We start from the raw sequence: 20,138 nt of genomic DNA, 5'->3' as shown, positions 1-20,138 counted from the left end.
AACCCTTAATAACTCGAAGTGAAGATATTTTGAGTGTTTGGATAGCAGTTTTTGGGAGTTTGGATGTAAGAACCCTATTGGTAGTATATAATAGTTGATAATTAATAACCAATGCAGATGTAAAAATACTTATAGCTGATTTATATTCAAGATGAAAAACAGGAAATAGAATTAAAAGATATTAAGTTATTAGTTGTTTTTAGCTCTATTCGATATATATATTCAATATTCTGTATCGATATATCGGAGAAAAAATTGCGATATCTTACAGGAGATATAGCCATACATTTAAGAAAATATAAAAATATTTGTATACCCCCCCAGAGAAATATCGACATTTTCTTAACAAAGAAAAACTGACTATTAATACAATTTTAATAATAAGTACTAAAATGCACTAACATATAAAATTTAGTACCAATTTAAAAGGTTTATTAGAAATTTCAAAAGGTTTTTTATAAAGTTTAAGAAATATCTTTAACATTTTTGAACCATTAAGAATTTTATATCTGTATTCCTGTCCTATACTATTAAATGAAATTATTCACTTTTGAGGAACTTCTAGGATCCATTTATTGGATCAATTTAAGTACATATTTTGTATTTTAGTAATACTGGTTGTTTTCCTATAAGGTTATTTGTTCATTGTTAAATTTTATTGTTTTCTTCCCTAATTAGAACTTTCTGAGAATGTAGTTAAGATCAATTTAAGACTGTTTATGAACATACTTTCTTAGCTTATTTAAAAGTCACTTTTATAATCATTAAATTGCGCAAGAGAGAAAAAACTATTTAATTCAACGTGTAACGTTTCTAGTATTGATGTGTTGATTTTTTAGTAATCCGATACGGCCAATCAACCAACAGCAAATCATATTAATGGCTTTTGTTGCGACTGTATTATATTGGGATATTTTATATTTTTATTCGTATTAGTAGTATTTTATGTATTTATTTCGTTTTAGAGAAACTGCGGTATTGTCAATAGCATATTGTATAGCTAGTCAGGTATTTTTGATGTTTGGTTTTCTTATCAATTTATATACCTACTTATAAAGCTGGAAATTCTTAATTGGGGTAATAAGCAATAAAACGCCAGGGTTGGGTAGTATTTGAATTACTTGTATTTAGAAATTGTAATTAAAATACAAATACATGTTTTGTATTTTAATTACATCTTGAAAATATAATTTGTTATACATATTTCAAGTACCTGACGCTGGTGTGCTTGTTAAATGTCAATGGTTTCTTGGTTGTTTGAATATTTACATGTCTAAATATGTACCTTTATATTAGTCTACGGCAGTATACGAGTATAATCTTTTAACTCACATAAAAGTTATATTTACGATTTATTTAATACATAGAAATTAACTTGGATAAACATAAACACTGGTTCTTCTCGAACGTTAATGTGGCTGCATTTGAATATCATGAGAATTTTATTTACTAGCTCACGTCTTCATGTAAGAAAGCCACATTTAGGCATTTTTCTCTTTCCATAAATATTAAGGAATCGGATGTTAGAAAAGGGCAATAGATCCTACTTTCCTAGAAACTTACTAGAAACTAGAACATAATTGCTGCAGTTTTAGATTAGATTCAGGGCAACAAGTGTTACTATAGCAAACTTCTGCTTACTTTAACGTCTGTCCTAATCAGGTTAGATTGTCTGCAGGTTTCTAATTTAAGGAATTTTACTGTTATATTTATGTTTGCAACTAAAAGAGAGATTAAAAAGAATATTTGATAGGATTTTACTTTACAAAATGCTTTGGTTGTCAGAGGCATCACAATACGTGAGAGGCAAATAATTCCAAACTTTTAATTCATGCCCTAAAGGTATATTAAAAAAAAACATGAAATAACGCATAAGAGTAACAGGAACAGCAGTACTAGTAAAGAATATCATGATTTTATTGTTTCTGAGGACAGTTACAGTGTTCAGTCACAGGTGTCAAAAATAGTCATTATCATCATTTTAACCTAATTAAAAAGAGACAAAATGCTGTCTGATGGGTCGAACATATAACCGAATCAATCTATAAAATTAGATTTGTGTTGGCACTGCTCGACCCTGATGCCAAATGTCTACAAGATTCTCCAAAATGTTAGTGATAATTAGATGTTATAAGTCTAATTTGATACGGCAACGTTGTGACGTAATTATTTTTGATGTCGCACTGGGCTGTTTTATTGTATATACTATATAAAGAATTTATTGAACACTTGCATTGTATCATTGTAACATGTTACTCTCTCGTGTTTCAACACCTATTAATGCTTCACCATGCCATTATGCTTTCAGCACATTACACTTTTAGTTCTTCCAATCAAACAGCCAATGCACGTCATTAAGACCATCGAACATATTGATATATTCAGTTTATAAAAACGCAAAATCCTTTTTAAACTCAAGGCATTTTTCTTTCTGATTTTACTAATTAGCATTACTCTAGTTAAAAAGAGACAGAAAGAAGTCTGATGTGCCAGAACATGTAAGAAAATCGGTCTATATGTAAAACTTGATTGTGACTATTTACATCATTCAAGTTGTACAAAAATGTTCGTTACAAAAAACCATACAAAAATGTTGTAGGATGAGAGGTACGGCTCGATGACTAGCAACACTGATCTGATGTTGTTGATGAAAAGTCGCTTTCACGCGTCTTAGGGTAAAACAGAAAGAATTAAACTAGGTGCATCTAAAATCGTCTCTCGCAAATGCACACTTCTTTTATACTCACGTAACAACAATGTAAACAAGTTGTCAACAAGATATTTAACAGTTCTGAATTAAAACTACTGGACGGTTTTTATGGGTATAGGTTTATTTATACATTATTTTTAAGTCCTATGTTCTAATTAGATACTATATCGTGCATCAATGGTGTCTGGGCCCCTAATGTATTTATACATCTCGAAAAAATCCAAATAAGTATAGTATTTTCATAATAATAATATCATTCTAATGTAGCTGTTTAGTATTTTAAGTAACTTTAATAATGTCTAAAGTGTATTTAACTTAATATTGAGGTAAATAACACTGTTGTTAATATTTTAGGGTTAAGCCTCAATTGTTTTGTTTACTGTGTATATGAGTCCCCAATAATTGTTTTCTTTTCAGTAACCAAATAATATACTTATTATAAATTATAAAAGGCCAATATAAAATATCTGGTGTCTTGTGATTGAAATAATAGTTCCATGGGCTATACTTCACCAGGTTAGGAAAAATGATACATGCATTTTAAAATAAATTTATTTTTAATAATCTGTTTATTGTATACAATTTTGAATCGATATTTTTGTTATTCTTTATTATCGTCATGTAGCCCATTATAAAGTATCAAAAGAAATAGATATACAGTAACAATGCTTATTTTATATTAAAATCATTAAAAAAATATTTTCTAATAAATAATAATAAAATAAATAAACAGTTTTGACATATGAGTAATATCCAAATAAAAAATTTCGATATTTTCCAATACTTTTTCAAAGATATATTGACAGTTATAATATAGAGTATCGAACTTTTTTGACAATTCTTTACCTCCCACCCTTTTTACACAAAAGAATGTTCTCAGAAAAAGTAGGGTTAAAGTGAATAAACATCGATATTGACTAAAAGAATTGTATTGGAAAATAAAAATTAATTGTTGTTCATGATTTCCAATAATTAATATATTTTGTATATGTACTTTCAAATATCGATAATTTTATGCTCATAGAATGTATTATCTAGCGATCCAATAACAAGAAACTTGGCTGTCAGCCGCCATGGAAAATATCGATAGAACGTTCTAACGATATTTGAAATATTTCAATATTATTAAAAAAATATCGATATATCGGAGAAAAAGATTGCGATATTTTACAGGAGATATAGCCAGACTTTTAAGAAAAAATAAAAATATTTGTATACTGTATTTCTTAACAAAGAAAAACTGACTATTAATAAGATTTTAATAATAAGTACTAAAATGCATTAACATATAAAATTTAGTACCAATTTAAAAGGTTTATTAGAAGTTTCAAAATGGTTTTTATAAAGTTTAAGAAATATCTTTAACATTTTTGAAATATCGAAATTATCGACTTACAAAAATATCGATATATAGGCTAGAAATATCGATATACCCTTCTCTCGTTAATTCTGCACATCCCTACAATTAATATTTGGAAATGTATTTTAGTTGGAGGGGGTATTGACGTTTAAACCTCAAAAAAGGCGTTATAAGGTCTGAATCTAGAAGTTGCTGAACAGTTTAAAGCAATAAGCGAAAAGTGGGCTTTGTTGTATATCGTGCTCTATTGTGTAAACGTAGTTGTGATAGGAAGTTATAGTTATCCGTGTTTATAAGAAAGCTATAAGTAAGTATAACTTTGAAACTTTGTATTCATGACAATGCAGATTTTGCTTTGTTTAAGGGTTTCTTAGCAATTTTTAAATTTCTTTCCAACAAAAATTATAATATTTGTGTGTTCCTTTAACGTTATTTAGATAAAGATTATTCAGGAAATCTAAGGTTAGCATCATTATGTTTCAATTTATTATTTGTTAATGCGTTTTATGTATTACGTATTACCGAAAATGTTTTCAATGTTTGTTTTAAATGTTTCAATACCTATTAGGTCTTTGTTATAGAATAGTTCGTGAATTGTTATGTTCATTAGTGTCGGCAATATTATTTTTACCAGATTACTGATATATCATATATCTGTATACTTATTTCGCAGTATTATAATTTAGTTTGGTTATGTATTAACTTTTTAATAGGAAGTTATAAATTTAACGATATTAATTCTCTTTAATACATAATTCATTGCAATGCGATTAAATGTATCAATATTTTAATATACCTAGTCGAATTAAAAGTTGAAAAAGCACTCATAATAAAATCGAGTTTGTATATGTTCCTCAGATTTACTAATATGCCTTTCTTTTTACTACCACTAAATACCTTAAAATAATATAATTAGATTGTTTTAACTGAAACATTGAGAACATTAATGAAAACGAAAAAAACAAAACAAAGTAGACGTCAAATATGGTATATTGCAATATCATAGTAATAGCATCGATATATATTCAGTTATGTATATTCATATAGTATTTGCTTTGCTTTTGTTTTACACCTTTTTACACCACCAATCTGTTGTTCCTTGCATGTATGGATTTTTTTCTTGTACAAGCACTACGAACTATAAAAATAATATTGATATGTACAAATTTAACATACCTGTGATCTTCGAAAATTAGCTGGCTATTCTGATAATTTTCTTGATATTCTTACATGTAGAGTTTAATATAATTTTTATTCACTTTTAAATTTATTTGTTTCTGAAATTTATAAAATTTGATTACATTTATATTAATTTTACAACCATGTATAAGAAATTGACAAGCAAGTAAAAGCAAACCATACAACTGGCAAATGCTAGACATAATGTAGACACATAATACACAATAGACACATAACTAGACCTAATGTAGATTATTCTAAAGTGTATGTGGATAGCAAACCAATCCTATACTACATGTTGTTTACTTTCTTATGTTCAATTTATATTTTTCATTAGTATATTTTTTTATTGCAGCATGCAGATTTTCGTGAAGACTTTGACTGGCAAAACCATCACCCTGGAGGCTGAGGCATCTGACACAATCGAAAATGTTAAAGCCAAGATTCAAGATAAAGAAGGCATTCCACCAGACCAGCAGCGATTGATCTTTGCTGGTAAACAACTAGAAGATGGACGTACATTGTCTGATTACAACATCCAAAAGGAATCAACTCTTCACTTAGTGTTGAGATTGAGGGGAGGCATGCAAATTATTGTCAAGACTTTAACTGGCAAAACCATTACTCTGGAGGTTGAAGCCTCTGACACTATTGAAAATGCGAAAGCCAAGATTCAAGATAAAGAAGGCATTGCCCCAGACCAACAGCGATTGATCTTTGCTGGTAAACAACTAGAAGATGGACGTACTCTTTCTGATTACAATATCCAGAAGGAATCTACACTTCACCTGGTATTGAGATTGAGAGGAGGCATGCAGATTTTTGTCAAAACTTTAACTGGTAAAACGATCACCCTTGAAGTTGAACCATCAGACACGATTGAAAATGTAAAAGCTAAAATTCGAGATAAAGAAGGTATTCCTCCAGATCAACAGCGATTGATCTTTGCTGGTAAACAATTGGAAGATGGTCGTACCCTATCTGATTACAATATTCAAAAGGAGTCCACATTGCATTTAGTGCTAAGACTCAGAGGTGGCAATTAAAAGCATTTTTATTTGTATTTTGATATATTTTTAAATTAATGTGAAATAAATATCTGCAGTAATACATGTTTTTTTTTTCTTACTCTTAACTTATTTGAAGACCAAGTATTTAAAACTGAATATTTTTAAATTAGTATTTTATAATAAGCAACCCTTAATAACTCGAAGTGAAGATATTTTGAGTGTTTGGATAGCAGTTTTTGGGAGTTTGGATGTAAGAACCCTATTGGTAGTATATAATAGTTGATAATTAATAACCAATGCAGATGTAAAAATACTTATTGCTGATTTATATTCAAGATGAAAAACAGGAAATAGAATTAAAAGATATTAAGTTATTAGTTGTTTTTAGCTCTATTCGATATATATATTCGATATTCTATATCGATATATCGGAGAAAAAATTGCGATATTTTACAGGAGATATAGCCATACATTTAAGAAAATATAAAAATATTTGTATACCAGCCCAGAGAAATATCGACATTTTCTTAACAAAGAAAAACTGACTATTAATACAATTTTAATAATAAGTACTAAAATGCACTAACATATAAAATTTAGTACCAATTTAAAAGGTTTATTAGAAATTTCAAAAGGTTTTTTATAAAGTTTAAGAAATATCTTTAACATTTTTGAACCATTAAGAATTTTATATCTGTATTCCTGTCCTATACTATTAAATGAAATTATTCACTTTTGAGGAACTTCTAGGATCCATTTATTGGATCAATTTAAGTACATATTTTGTATTTTAGTAATACTGGTTGTTTTCCTATAAGGTTATTTGTTCATTGTTAAATTTTATTGTTTTCTTCCCTAATTAGAACTTTCTGAGAATGTAGTTAAGATCAATTTAAGACTGTTTATGAACATACTTTCTTAGCTTATTTAAAAGTCACTTTTATAACCATTAAATTGCGCAAGAGAGAAAAAACTATTTAATTCAACGTGTAACCTTTCTAGTATTGATGTGTTGATTTTTTAGTAATCCGATACGGCCAATCAACCAACAGCAAATCATATTAATGGCTTTTGTTGCGACTGTATTATATTGGGATATTTTATATATTTATTCGTATTAGTAGTATTTTATGTATTTATTTCGTTTTAGAGAAACTGCGGTATTGTCAATAGCATATTGTATAGCTAGTCAGGTATTTTTGATGTTTGGTTTTCTTATCAATTTATATACCTACTTATAAAGCTGTAAAGTCTTAATTGGGGTAATAAGCAATAAAACGCCAGGGTTGGGTAGTATTTGAATTACTTGTATTTAGAAATTGTAATTAAAATACAAATACATGTTTTGTATTTTAATTACATCTTGAAAATATAATTTGTTATACATATTTCAAGTACCTGACGCTGGTGTGCTTGTTAAATGTCAATGGATTCTTGGTTGTTTGAATATTTACATGTCTAAATATGTACCTTTATATTAGTCTACGGCAGTATACGAGTATAATCTTTTAACTCACATAAAAGTTATATTTACGATTTATTTAATACATAGAAATTAACTTGGATAAACATAAACACTGGTTCTTCTCGAACGTTAATGTGGCTGCATTTGAATATCATGAGAATTTTATTTACTAGCTCACGTCTTCATGTAAGAAAGCCACATTTAGGCAATTTTCTCTTTCCATAAATATTAAGGAATCGGATGTTAGAAAAGGGCAATAGATCCTACTTTCCTAGAAACTTACTAGAAACTAGAACATAATTGCTGCAGTTTTAGATTAGATTCAGGGCAACAAGTGTTACTATAGCAAACTTCTGCTTACTTTAACGTCTGTCCTAATCAGGTTAGATTGTCTGCAGGTTTCTAATTTAAGGAATTTTACTGTTATATTTATGTTTGCAAAGCAAAGAGAGATTAAAAAGAATATTTGATAGGATTTTACTTTACAAAATGCTTTGGTTGTCAGAGGCATCACAATACGTGACAGGCAAATAATTCCAAACTTTTAATTCATGCCCTAAAGGTATATTAAAAAAAAACATGAAATAACGCATAAGAGTAACAGGAACAGCAGTACTAGTAAAGAATATCATGATTTTATTGTTTCTGAGGACAGTTACAGTGTTCAGTCACAGGTGTCAAAAATAGTCATTATCATCATTTTAACCTAATTAAAAAGAGACAAAATGCTGTCCGATGGGTCGAACATATAACCGAATCAATCTATAAAATTAGATTTGTGTTGGCACTGCTCGACCCTGATGCCAAATGTCTACAAGATTCTCCAAAATGTTGGTGATAATTAGATGTTATAAGTCCAATTTGATACGGCAACGTTGTGACGTAATAATTTTTGATGGCGCACTGGGCTGTTTTATTGTATATGCTATATAAAGAATTTATTGAACACTTGCATTGTATCATTGTAACATGTTACTCTCTCGTGTTTCAACACCTATTAATGCTTCACCATGCCATTATGCTTTCGCCACATTACACTTTTAGTTCTTCCAATCAAACAGCCAATGCACGTCATTAAGACCATCGAACATATTGATATATTCAGTTTATAAAAACGCAAAATCCTTTTTAAACTCAAGGCATTTTTTTTTCTGATTTTACTAATTAGCATTACTCTAGTTAAAAAGATACAGAAAGAAGTCTGATGTCCCAGAACATGTAAGAAAATCGGTCTATATATAAAACCCGATTTGTGTTGATACTGGTCGACACCGTTGTCATATGTCAATGGGCACATAATAGAACAACTCTAATCTACGAGCTATTGTGACTATTCAATAAATATGCATTAGATGTACTATAAAGTAAAAATAAATTATATTTTGTAACGTTATTTTTATTTCGTTATTTTATTTAAATTTTGTTGATAGAGTCAATAGAAGCTAAAACTTAAATTTGGTGCGGCAACGTTGTATTATAAATTTTGTTAGGAATGATTTTCTAGTGCATATTTTCAGGATCAAGTCTACTACTAACAATCAAACACATCTAAATAATAAGATATGAATTTTATTCATAATTGTATACAAGTTTTAAATATCATAGTCATTGAAATCAACTCACGAGGATCAATATTTTATTTTAAACAGTTACGAATTGTATATTTACATCATTCAAGTTGTACAAAAATGTTTGTTACAAAAAACCATACAAAAATGTAGTAGGATGAGAGGTACGGCTCGATGGCTAGCAACACTGATCTGATGTTGTTGATGAAAAGTCGCTTTCACGCGTCTTACCGTAAAACAGAAAGAATTAAACTAGGTGCATTTAAAATCGTCTCTCGCAAATGCACACTTCTTTTATACTCACGTAACAACAATGTAAACAAGTTGTCAACAAGATATTTAACAGTTCTGAATTAAAACTACTGGACGGTTTTTATGGGTATAGGTTTATTTATACATTATTTTTAAGTCCTATGTTCTAATTAGATACTCTATCGTGCATCAATGGTGTCTGGGCCCCTAATGTATTTATACATCTCGAAAAAATCCAAATAAGTATAGTATTTTCATAATAATAATATCATTCTAATGTAGCTGTTTAGTATTTTAAGTAATTTTAATAATGTCTAAAGTGTATTTAACTTAATATTGAGGTAAATAACACTGTTGTTAATATTTTAGGGTTAAGCCTCAATTGTTTTGTTTACTGTGTATATGAGTCCCCAATAATTGTTTTTTTTTCAGTAACCAAATAATATACTTATTATAAATTATAAAAGGCCAATATAAAATATCTGGTGTCTTGTGAATGAAATAATAGTTCCATGGGCTATACTTCACCAGGTTAGGAAAAATGATACATGCATTTTAAAATAAATTTATTTTTAATAATCTGTTTATTGTATACTATTTTGAATCGATATTTTTGTTATTCTTTATTATCGTCATGTAGCCCACTATAAAGTATCAAAAGAAATAGATATACAGTAACAATGCTAATTTTATATTAAAATCATTAAAAAAATATTTTCTAATAAATAATAATAAAATAAATAAAGAGTTTTGACATATGAGTAATATCCAAATAAAAAATTTCGATATTTTCCAATACTTTTTCAAATATATATTGACAGTTATAATATAGAGTATCGAACTTTTTTGACAATTCTTTACCTCCCACCCTTTTTACACAAAAGAATGTTCTCAGAAAAAGTAGGGTTAAAGTGAATAAACATCGATATTGACTAAAAGAATTGTATTGGAAAATAAAAATTAATTGTTGTTCATGATTTCCAATAATTAATATATTTTGTATATGTACTTTCAAATATCGATAATTTTATGCTCATAGAATGTATTATCTAGCGATCCAATAACAAGAAACTTGGCTGTCAGCCGCCATGGAAAATATCGATAGAACGTTCTAACGATATTTGAAATATTTCAATATTATTAAAAAAATATCGATATATCGGAGAAAAAGATTGCGATATTTTACAGGAGATATAGCCAGACTTTTAAGAAAAAATAAAAATATTTGTATACTGTATTTCTTAACAAAGAAAAACTGACTATTAATAAGATTTTAATAATAAGTACTAAAATGCATTAACATATAAAATTTAGTACCAATTTAAAAGGTTTATTAGAAGTTTCAAAATGGTTTTTATAAAGTTTAAGAAATATCTTTAACATTTTTGAAATATCGAAATTATCGACTTACAAAAATATCGATATATAGGCTAGAAATATCGATATACCCTTCTCTCGTTAATTCTGCACATCCCTACAATTAATATTTGGAAATGTATTTTAGTTGGAGGGGGTATTGACGTTTAAACCTCAAAAAAGGCGTTATAAGGTCTGAATCTAGAAGTTGCTGAACAGTTTAAAGCAATAAGCGAAAAGTGGGCTTTGTTGTATATCGTGCTCTATTGTGTAAACGTAGTTGTGATAGGAAGTTATAGTTATCCGTGTTTATAAGAAAGCTATAAGTAAGTATAACTTTGAAACAATTTTCTTTGTATTCATGACAATGCAGATTTTGCTTTGTTTAAGGGTTTCTTAGCAATTTTTAAATTTCTTTCCAACAAAAATTATAATATTTGTGTGTTCCTTTAACGTTATTTAGATAAAGATTATTCAGGAAATCTAAGGTTAGCATCATTATGTTTCAATTTATTATTTGTTAATGTGTTTTATGTATTACGTATTACTGAAAATGTTTTCAATGTTTGTTTTAAATGTTTCAATACGTATTAGGTCTTTGTTATAGAATAGTTCGTGAATTGTTATGTTCATTAGTGTTGGCAATGTTATTTTTACCAGATTACTGATATATCATATATCAGTGTACTTATTTCGCAGTATTATAATTTAGTTTGGTTATGTATTAACTTTTTAATAGGAAGTTATAAATTTAACGATATTAATTCTCTTTCATACATAATTCATTGCAATGCGATTAAATGTATCAATATTTTAATATACCTACTCGAATTAAAAGTTGAAAAAGCACTCATAATAAAATCGAGTTTGTATATGTTCCTCAGATTTACTAATATGCCTTTCTTTTTACTACCACTAAATACCTTAAAATAATATAATTAGATTGTTTTAACTGAAACATTGAGAACATTAATGAAAACGAAAAAAACAAAACAAAGTAGACGTCAAATATGGTATACTGCAATATCATAGTAATAGCATCGATATATATTCAGTTATGTATATTCATATAGTATTTGCTTTGCTTTTGTTTTACACCTTTTTACACCACCAATCTGTTGTTCCTTGCATGTATGGATTTTTTTCTTGTACAAGCACTAGGAACTATAAAAATAATATTGATATGTACAAATTTAACATACCTGTGATCTTCGAAAATTAGCTGGCTATTCTGATAATTTTCTTGATATTCTTACATGTAGAGTTTAATATAATTTTTATTCACTTTTAAGTTTATTTGTTTCTGAAATTTATAAAATTTGATTACATTTATATTAATTTTACAACCATGTATAAGAAATTGACAAGCAAGTAAAAGCAAACCATACAACTGGCAAATGCTAGACATAATGTAGACACATAATACACAATAGACACATAACTAGACCTAATGTAGATTATTCTAAAGTGTATGTGGATAGCAAACCAATCCTATACTACATGTTGTTTACTTTCTTATGTTCAATTTATATTTTTCATTAGTATATTTTTTTATTGCAGCATGCAGATTTTCGTGAAGACTTTGACTGGCAAAACCATCACCCTGGAGGCTGAGGCATCTGACACAATCGAAAATGTTAAAGCCAAGATTCAAGATAAAGAAGGCATTCCACCAGACCAGCAGCGATTGATCTTTGCTGGTAAACAACTAGAAGATGGACGTACAGTGTCTGATTACAACATCCAAAAGGAATCAACTCTTCACTTAGTGTTGAGATTGAGGGGAGGCATGCAAATTATTGTCAAGACTTTAACTGGCAAAACCATTACTCTGGAGGTTGAAGCCTCTGACACTATTGAAAATGCGAAAGCCAAGATTCAAGATAAAGAAGGCATTGCCCCAGACCAACAGCGATTGATCTTTGCTGGTAAACAACTAGAAGATGGACGTACATTGTCTGATTACAACATCCAGAAGGAATCAACTCTTCACTTAGTGTTGAGATTGAGGGGAGGCATGCAAATTATTGTCAAGACTTTAACTGGCAAAACCATTACTCTGGAGGTTGAAGCCTCTGACACTATTGAAAATGCGAAAGCCAAGATTCAAGATAAAGAAGGCATTGCCCCAGACCAACAGCGATTGATCTTTGCTGGTAAACAACTAGAAGATGGACGTACTCTTTCTGATTACAATATCCAGAAGGAATCTACACTTCACCTGGTATTGAGATTGAGAGGAGGCATGCAGATTTTTGTCAAAACTTTAACTGGTAAAACGATCACCCTTGAAGTTGAACCATCAGACACGATTGAAAATGTAAAAGCTAAAATTCGAGATAAAGAAGGTATTCCTCCAGATCAACAGCGATTGATCTTTGCTGGTAAACAATTGGAAGATGGTCGTACCCTATCTGATTACAATATTCAAAAGGAGTCCACATTGCATTTAGTGCTAAGACTCAGAGGTGGCAATTAAAAGCATTTTTATTTGTATTTTGATATATTTTTAAATTAATGTGAAATAAATATCTGCAGTAATACATTTTTTTTTTCTTACTCTTAACTTATTTGAAGACCATGTATTTAAAACTGAATATTTTTAAATTAGTATTTTATAATAAGCAACCCTTAATAACTCGAAGTGAAGATATTTTGAGTGTTTGGATAGCAGTTTTTGGGAGTTTGGATGTAAGAACCCTATTGGTAGTATATAATAGTTGATAATTAATAACCAATGCAGATGTAAAAATACTTATAGCTGATTTATATTCAAGATGAAAAACAGGAAATAGAATTAAAAGATATTAAGTTATTAGTTGTTTTTAGCTCTATTCGATATATATATTCAATATTCTGTATCGATATATCGGAGAAAAAATTGCGATATCTTACAGGAGATATAGCCATACATTTAAGAAAATATAAAAATATTTGTATACCCCCCCAGAGAAATATCGACATTTTCTTAACAAAGAAAAACTGACTATTAATACAATTTTAATAATAAGTACTAAAATGCACTAACATATAAAATTTAGTACCAATTTAAAAGGTTTATTAGAAATTTCAAAAGGTTTTTTATAAAGTTTAAGAAATATCTTTAACATTTTTGAACCATTAAGAATTTTATATCTGTATTCCTGTCCTATACTATTAAATGAAATTATTCACTTTTGAGGAACTTCTAGGATCCATTTATTGGATCAATTTAAGTACATATTTTGTATTTTAGTAATACTGGTTGTTTTCCTATAAGGTTATTTGTTCATTGTTAAATTTTATTGTTTTCTTCCCTAATTAGAACTTTCTGAGAATGTAGTTAAGATCAATTTAAGACTGTTTATGAACATACTTTCTTAGCTTATTTAAAAGTCACTTTTATAATCATTAAATTGCGCAAGAGAGAAAAAACTATTTAATTCAACGTGTAACCTTTCTAGTATTGATGTGTTGATTTTTTAGTAATCCGATACGGCCAATCAACCAACAGCAAATCATATTAATGGCTTTTGTTGCGACTGTATTATATTGGGATATTTTATATTTTTATTCGTATTAGTAGTATTTTATGTATTTATTTCGTTTTAGAGAAACTGCGGTATTGTCAATAGCATATTGTATAGCTAGTCAGGTATTTTTGATGTTTGGTTTTCTTATCAATTTATATACCTACTTATAAAGCTGGAAATTCTTAATTGGGGTAATAAGCAATAAAACGCCAGGGTTGGGTAGTATTTGAATTACTTGTATTTAGAAATTGTAATTAAAATACAAATACATGTTTTGTATTTTAATTACATCTTGAAAATATAATTTGTTATACATATTTCAAGTACCTGACGCTGGTGTGCTTGTTAAATGTCAATGGTTTCTTGGTTGTTTGAATATTTACATGTCTAAATATGTACCTTTATATTAGTCTACGGCAGTATACGAGTATAATCTTTTAACTCACATAAAAGTTATATTTACGATTTATTTAATACATAGAAATTAACTTGGATAAACATAAACACTGGTTCTTCTCGAACGTTAATGTGGCTGCATTTGAATATCATGAGAATTTTATTTACTAGCTCACGTCTTCATGTAAGAAAGCCACATTTAGGCATTTTTCTCTTTCCATAAATATTAAGGAATCGGATGTTAGAAAAGGGCAATAGATCCTACTTTCCTAGAAACTTACTAGAAACTAGAACATAATTGCTGCAGTTTTAGATTAGATTCAGGGCAACAAGTGTTACTATAGCAAACTTCTGCTTACTTTAACGTCTGTCCTAATCAGGTTAGATTGTCTGCAGGTTTCTAATTTAAGGAATTTTACTGTTATATTTATGTTTGCAACTAAAAGAGAGATTAAAAAGAATATTTGATAGGATTTTACTTTACAAAATGCTTTGGTTGTCAGAGGCATCACAATACGTGAGAGGCAAATAATTCCAAACTTTTAATTCATGCCCTAAAGGTATATTAAAAAAAAACATGAAATAACGCATAAGAGTAACAGGAACAGCAGTACTAGTAAAGAATATCATGATTTTATTGTTTCTGAGGACAGTTACAGTGTTCAGTCACAGGTGTCAAAAATAGTCATTATCATCATTTTAACCTAATTAAAAAGAGACAAAATGCTGTCTGATGGGTCGAACATATAACCGAATCAATCTATAAAATTAGATTTGTGTTGGCACTGCTCGACCCTGATGCCAAATGTCTACAAGATTCTCCAAAATGTTAGTGATAATTAGATGTTATAAGTCTAATTTGATACGGCAACGTTGTGACGTAATTATTTTTGATGTCGCACTGGGCTGTTTTATTGTATATACTATATAAAGAATTTATTGAACACTTGCATTGTATCATTGTAACATGTTACTCTCTCGTGTTTCAACACCTATTAATGCTTCACCATGCCATTATGCTTTCACCACATTACACTTTTAGTTCTTCCAATCAAACAGCCAATGCACGTCATTAAGACCATCGAACATATTGATATATTCAGTTTATAAAAACGCAAAATCCTTTTTAAACTCAAGGCATTTTTCTTTCTGATTTTACTAATTAGCATTACTCTAGTTAAAAAGAGACAGAAAGAAGTCTGATGTGCCAGAACATGTAAGAAAATCGGTCTATATGTAAAACTTGATTGTGACTATTTACATCATTCAAGTTGTACAAAAATGTTCGTTACAAAAAACCATACAAAAATGTTGTAGGATGAGAGGTACGGCTCGATGACTAGCAACACTGATCTGATGTTGTTGATGAAAAGTCGCTTTCACGCGTCTTAGGGTAAAACAGAAAGAATTAAACTAGGTGCATCTAAAATCGTCTCTCGCAAATGCACACTTCTTTTATACTCACGTAACAACAATGTAAACAAGTTGTCAACAAGATATTTAACAGTTCTGAATTAAAACTACTGGACGGTTTTTATGGGTATAGGTTTATTTATACATTATTTTTAAGTCCTATGTTCTAATTAGATACTATATCGTGCATCAATGGTGTCTGGGCCCCTAATGTATTTATACATCTCGAAAAAATCCAAATAAGTATAGTATTTTCATAATAATAATATCATTCTAATGTAGCTGTTTAGTATTTTAAGTAACTTTAATAATGTCTAAAGTGTATTTAACTTAATATTGAGGTAAATAACACTGTTGTTAATATTTTAGGGTTAAGCCTCAATTGTTTTGTTTACTGTGTATATGAGTCCCCAATAATTGTTTTCTTTTCAGTAACCAAATAATATACTTATTATAAATTATAAAAGGCCAATATAAAATATCTGGTGTCTTGTGATTGAAATAATAGTTCCATGGGCTATACTTCACCAGGTTAGGAAAAATGATACATGCATTTTAAAATAAATTTATTTTTAATAATCTGTTTATTGTATACTATTTTGAATCGATATTTTTGTTATTCTTTATTATCGTCATGTAGCCCACTATAAAGTATCAAAAGAAATAGATATACAGTAACAATGCTAATTTTATATTAAAATCATTAAAAAAATATTTTCTAATAAATAATAATAAAATAAATAAAGAGTTTTGACATATGAGTAATATCCAAATAAAAAATTTCGATATTTTCCAATACTTTTTCAAATATATATTGACAGTTATAATATAGAGTATCGAACTTTTTTGACAATTCTTTACCTCCCACCCTTTTTACACAAAAGAATGTTCTCAGAAAAAGTAGGGTTAAAGTGAATAAACATCGATATTGACTAAAAGAATTGTATTGGAAAATAAAAATTAATTGTTGTTCATGATTTCCAATAATTAATATATTTTGTATATGTACTTTCAAATATCGATAATTTTATGCTCATAGAATGTATTATCTAGCGATCCAATAACAAGAAACTTGGCTGTCAGCCGCCATGGAAAATATCGATAGAACGTTCTAACGATATTTGAAATATTTCAATATTATTAAAAAAATATCGATATATCGGAGAAAAAGATTGCGATATTTTACAGGAGATATAGCCAGACTTTTAAGAAAAAATAAAAATATTTGTATACTGTATTTCTTAACAAAGAAAAACTGACTATTAATAAGATTTTAATAATAAGTACTAAAATGCATTAACATATAAAATTTAGTACCAATTTAAAAGGTTTATTAGAAGTTTCAAAATGGTTTTTATAAAGTTTAAGAAATATCTTTAACATTTTTGAAATATCGAAATTATCGACTTACAAAAATATCGATATATAGGCTAGAAATATCGATATACCCTTCTCTCGTTAATTCTGCACATCCCTACAATTAATATTTGGAAATGTATTTTAGTTGGAGGGGGTATTGACGTTTAAACCTCAAAAAAGGCCTTATAAGGTCTGAATCTAGAAGTTGCTGAACAGTTTAAAGCAATAAGCGAAAAGTGGGCTTTGTTGTATATCGTGCTCTATTGTGTAAACGTAGTTGTGATAGGAAATTATAGTTATCCGTGTTTATAAGAAAGCTATAAGTAAGTATAACTTTGAAACAATTTTCTTTGTATTCATGACAATGCAGATTTTGCTTTGTTTAAGGGTTTCTTAGCAATTTTTAAATTTCTTTCCAACAAAAATTATAATATTTGTGTGTTCCTTTAACGTTATTTAGATAAAGATTATTCAGGAAATCTAAGGTTAGCATCATTATGTTTCAATTTATTATTTGTTAATGTGTTTTATGTATTACGTATTACTGAAAATGTTTTCAATGTTTGTTTTAAATGTCTCAATACGTATTAGGTCTTTGTTATAGAATAGTTCGTGAATTGTTATGTTCATTAGTGTTGGCAATGTTATTTTTACCAGATTACTGATATATCATATATCAGTATACTTATTTCGCAGTATTATAATTTAGTTTGGTTATGTATTAACTTTTTAATAGGAAGTTATAAATTTAACGATATTAATTCTCTTTAATACATAATTCATTGCAATGCGATTAAATGTATCAATATTTTAAAATACCTAGTCGAATTAAAAGTTGAAAAAGCACTCATAATAAAATCGAGTTTGTATATGTTCCTCAGATTTACTAATATGCCTTTCTTTTTACTACCACTAAATACCTTAAAATAATATAATTAGATTGTTTTAACTGAAACATTGAGAACATTAATGAAAACGAAAAAAACAAAACAAAGTAGACGTCAAATATGGTATATTGCAATATCATAGTAATAGCATCGATATATATTCAGTTATGTATATTCATATAGTATTTGCTTTGCTTTTGTTTTACACCTTTTTACACCACCAATCTGTTGTTCCTTGCATGTATGGATTTTTTTCTTGTACAAGCACTACGAACTATAAAAATAATATTGATATGTACAAATTTAACATACCTGTGATCTTCGAAAATTAGCTGGCTATTCTGATAATTTTCTTGATATTCTTACATGTAGAGTTTAATATAATTTTTATTCACTTTTAAATTTATTTGTTTCTGAAATTTATAAAATTTGATTACATTTATATTAATTTTACAACCATGTATAAGAAATTGACAAGCAAGTAAAAGCAAACCATACAACTGGCAAATGCTAGACATAATGTAGACACATAATACACAATAGACACATAACTAGACCTAATGTAGATTATTCTAAAGTGTATGTGGATAGCAAACCAATCCTATACTACATGTTGTTTACTTTCTTATGTTCAATTTATATTTTTCATTAGTATATTTTTTTATTGCAGCATGCAGATTTTCGTGAAGACTTTGACTGGCAAAACCATCACCCTGGAGGCTGAGGCATCTGACACAATCGAAAATGTTAAAGCCAAGATTCAAGATAAAGAAGGCATTCCACCAGACCAGCAGCGATTGATCTTTGCTGGTAAACAACTAGAAGATGGACGTACATTGTCTGATTACAACATCCAAAAGGAATCAACTCTTCACTTAGTGTTGAGATTGAGGGGAGGCATGCAAATTATTGTCAAGACTTTAACTGGCAAAACCATTACTCTGGAGGTTGAAGCCTCTGACACTATTGAAAATGCGAAAGCCAAGATTCAAGATAAAGAAGGCATTGCCCCAGACCAACAGCGATTGATCTTTGCTGGTAAACAACTAGAAGATGGACGTACTCTTTCTGATTACAATATCCAGAAGGAATCTACACTTCACCTGGTATTGAGATTGAGAGGAGGCATGCAGATTTTTGTCAAAACTTTAACTGGTAAAACGATCACCCTTGAAGTTGAACCATCAGACACGATTGAAAATGTAAAAGCTAAAATTCGAGATAAAGAAGGTATTCCTCCAGATCAACAGCGATTGATCTTTGCTGGTAAACAATTGGAAGATGGTCGTACCCTATCTGATTACAATATTCAAAAGGAGTCCACATTGCATTTAGTGCTAAGACTCAGAGGTGGCAATTAAAAGCATTTTTATTTGTATTTTGATATATTTTTAAATTAATGTGAAATAAATATCTGCAGTAATACATGTTTTTTTTTTCTTACTCTTAACTTATTTGAAGACCAAGTATTTAAAACTGAATATTTTTAAATTAGTATTTTATAATAAGCAACCCTTAATAACTCGAAGTGAAGATATTTTGAGTGTTTGGATAGCAGTTTTTGGGAGTTTGGATGTAAGAACCCTATTGGTAGTATATAATAGTTGATAATTAATAACCAATGCAGATGTAAAAATACTTATTGCTGATTTATATTCAAGATGAAAAACA

The 20,138-nt window shown here is 28.6% G+C and overlaps 1 pseudogene across 1 annotated transcript; it reads left to right on the top strand.

The window, feature by feature from the left end:
* The first annotated feature begins 4,247 nt into the window (after window positions 1–4,247).
* On the top strand, window positions 4,248–19,892 carry LOC143201092 (polyubiquitin-C-like; annotated as a pseudogene). Its single transcript, XR_013006877.1, has 4 exons — window positions 4,248–4,377; window positions 5,605–6,309; window positions 12,461–13,393; window positions 19,138–19,892. The product of XR_013006877.1 is annotated as a polyubiquitin-C-like (transcript).
* The last annotated feature ends 246 nt before the right edge of the window (window positions 19,893–20,138 follow it).

Source organism: Rhynchophorus ferrugineus, unplaced genomic scaffold, assembly GCF_030347505.1.
Source record: "Rhynchophorus ferrugineus isolate W39M unplaced genomic scaffold, kcgeb_rfMv2 rfM8, whole genome shotgun sequence".
Taxonomy (NCBI): domain Eukaryota; kingdom Metazoa; phylum Arthropoda; class Insecta; order Coleoptera; family Curculionidae; genus Rhynchophorus; species Rhynchophorus ferrugineus.
Note: the sequence above shows the minus strand (reverse complement) of the source record. Positions and strands in the feature narration are given on the sequence as shown.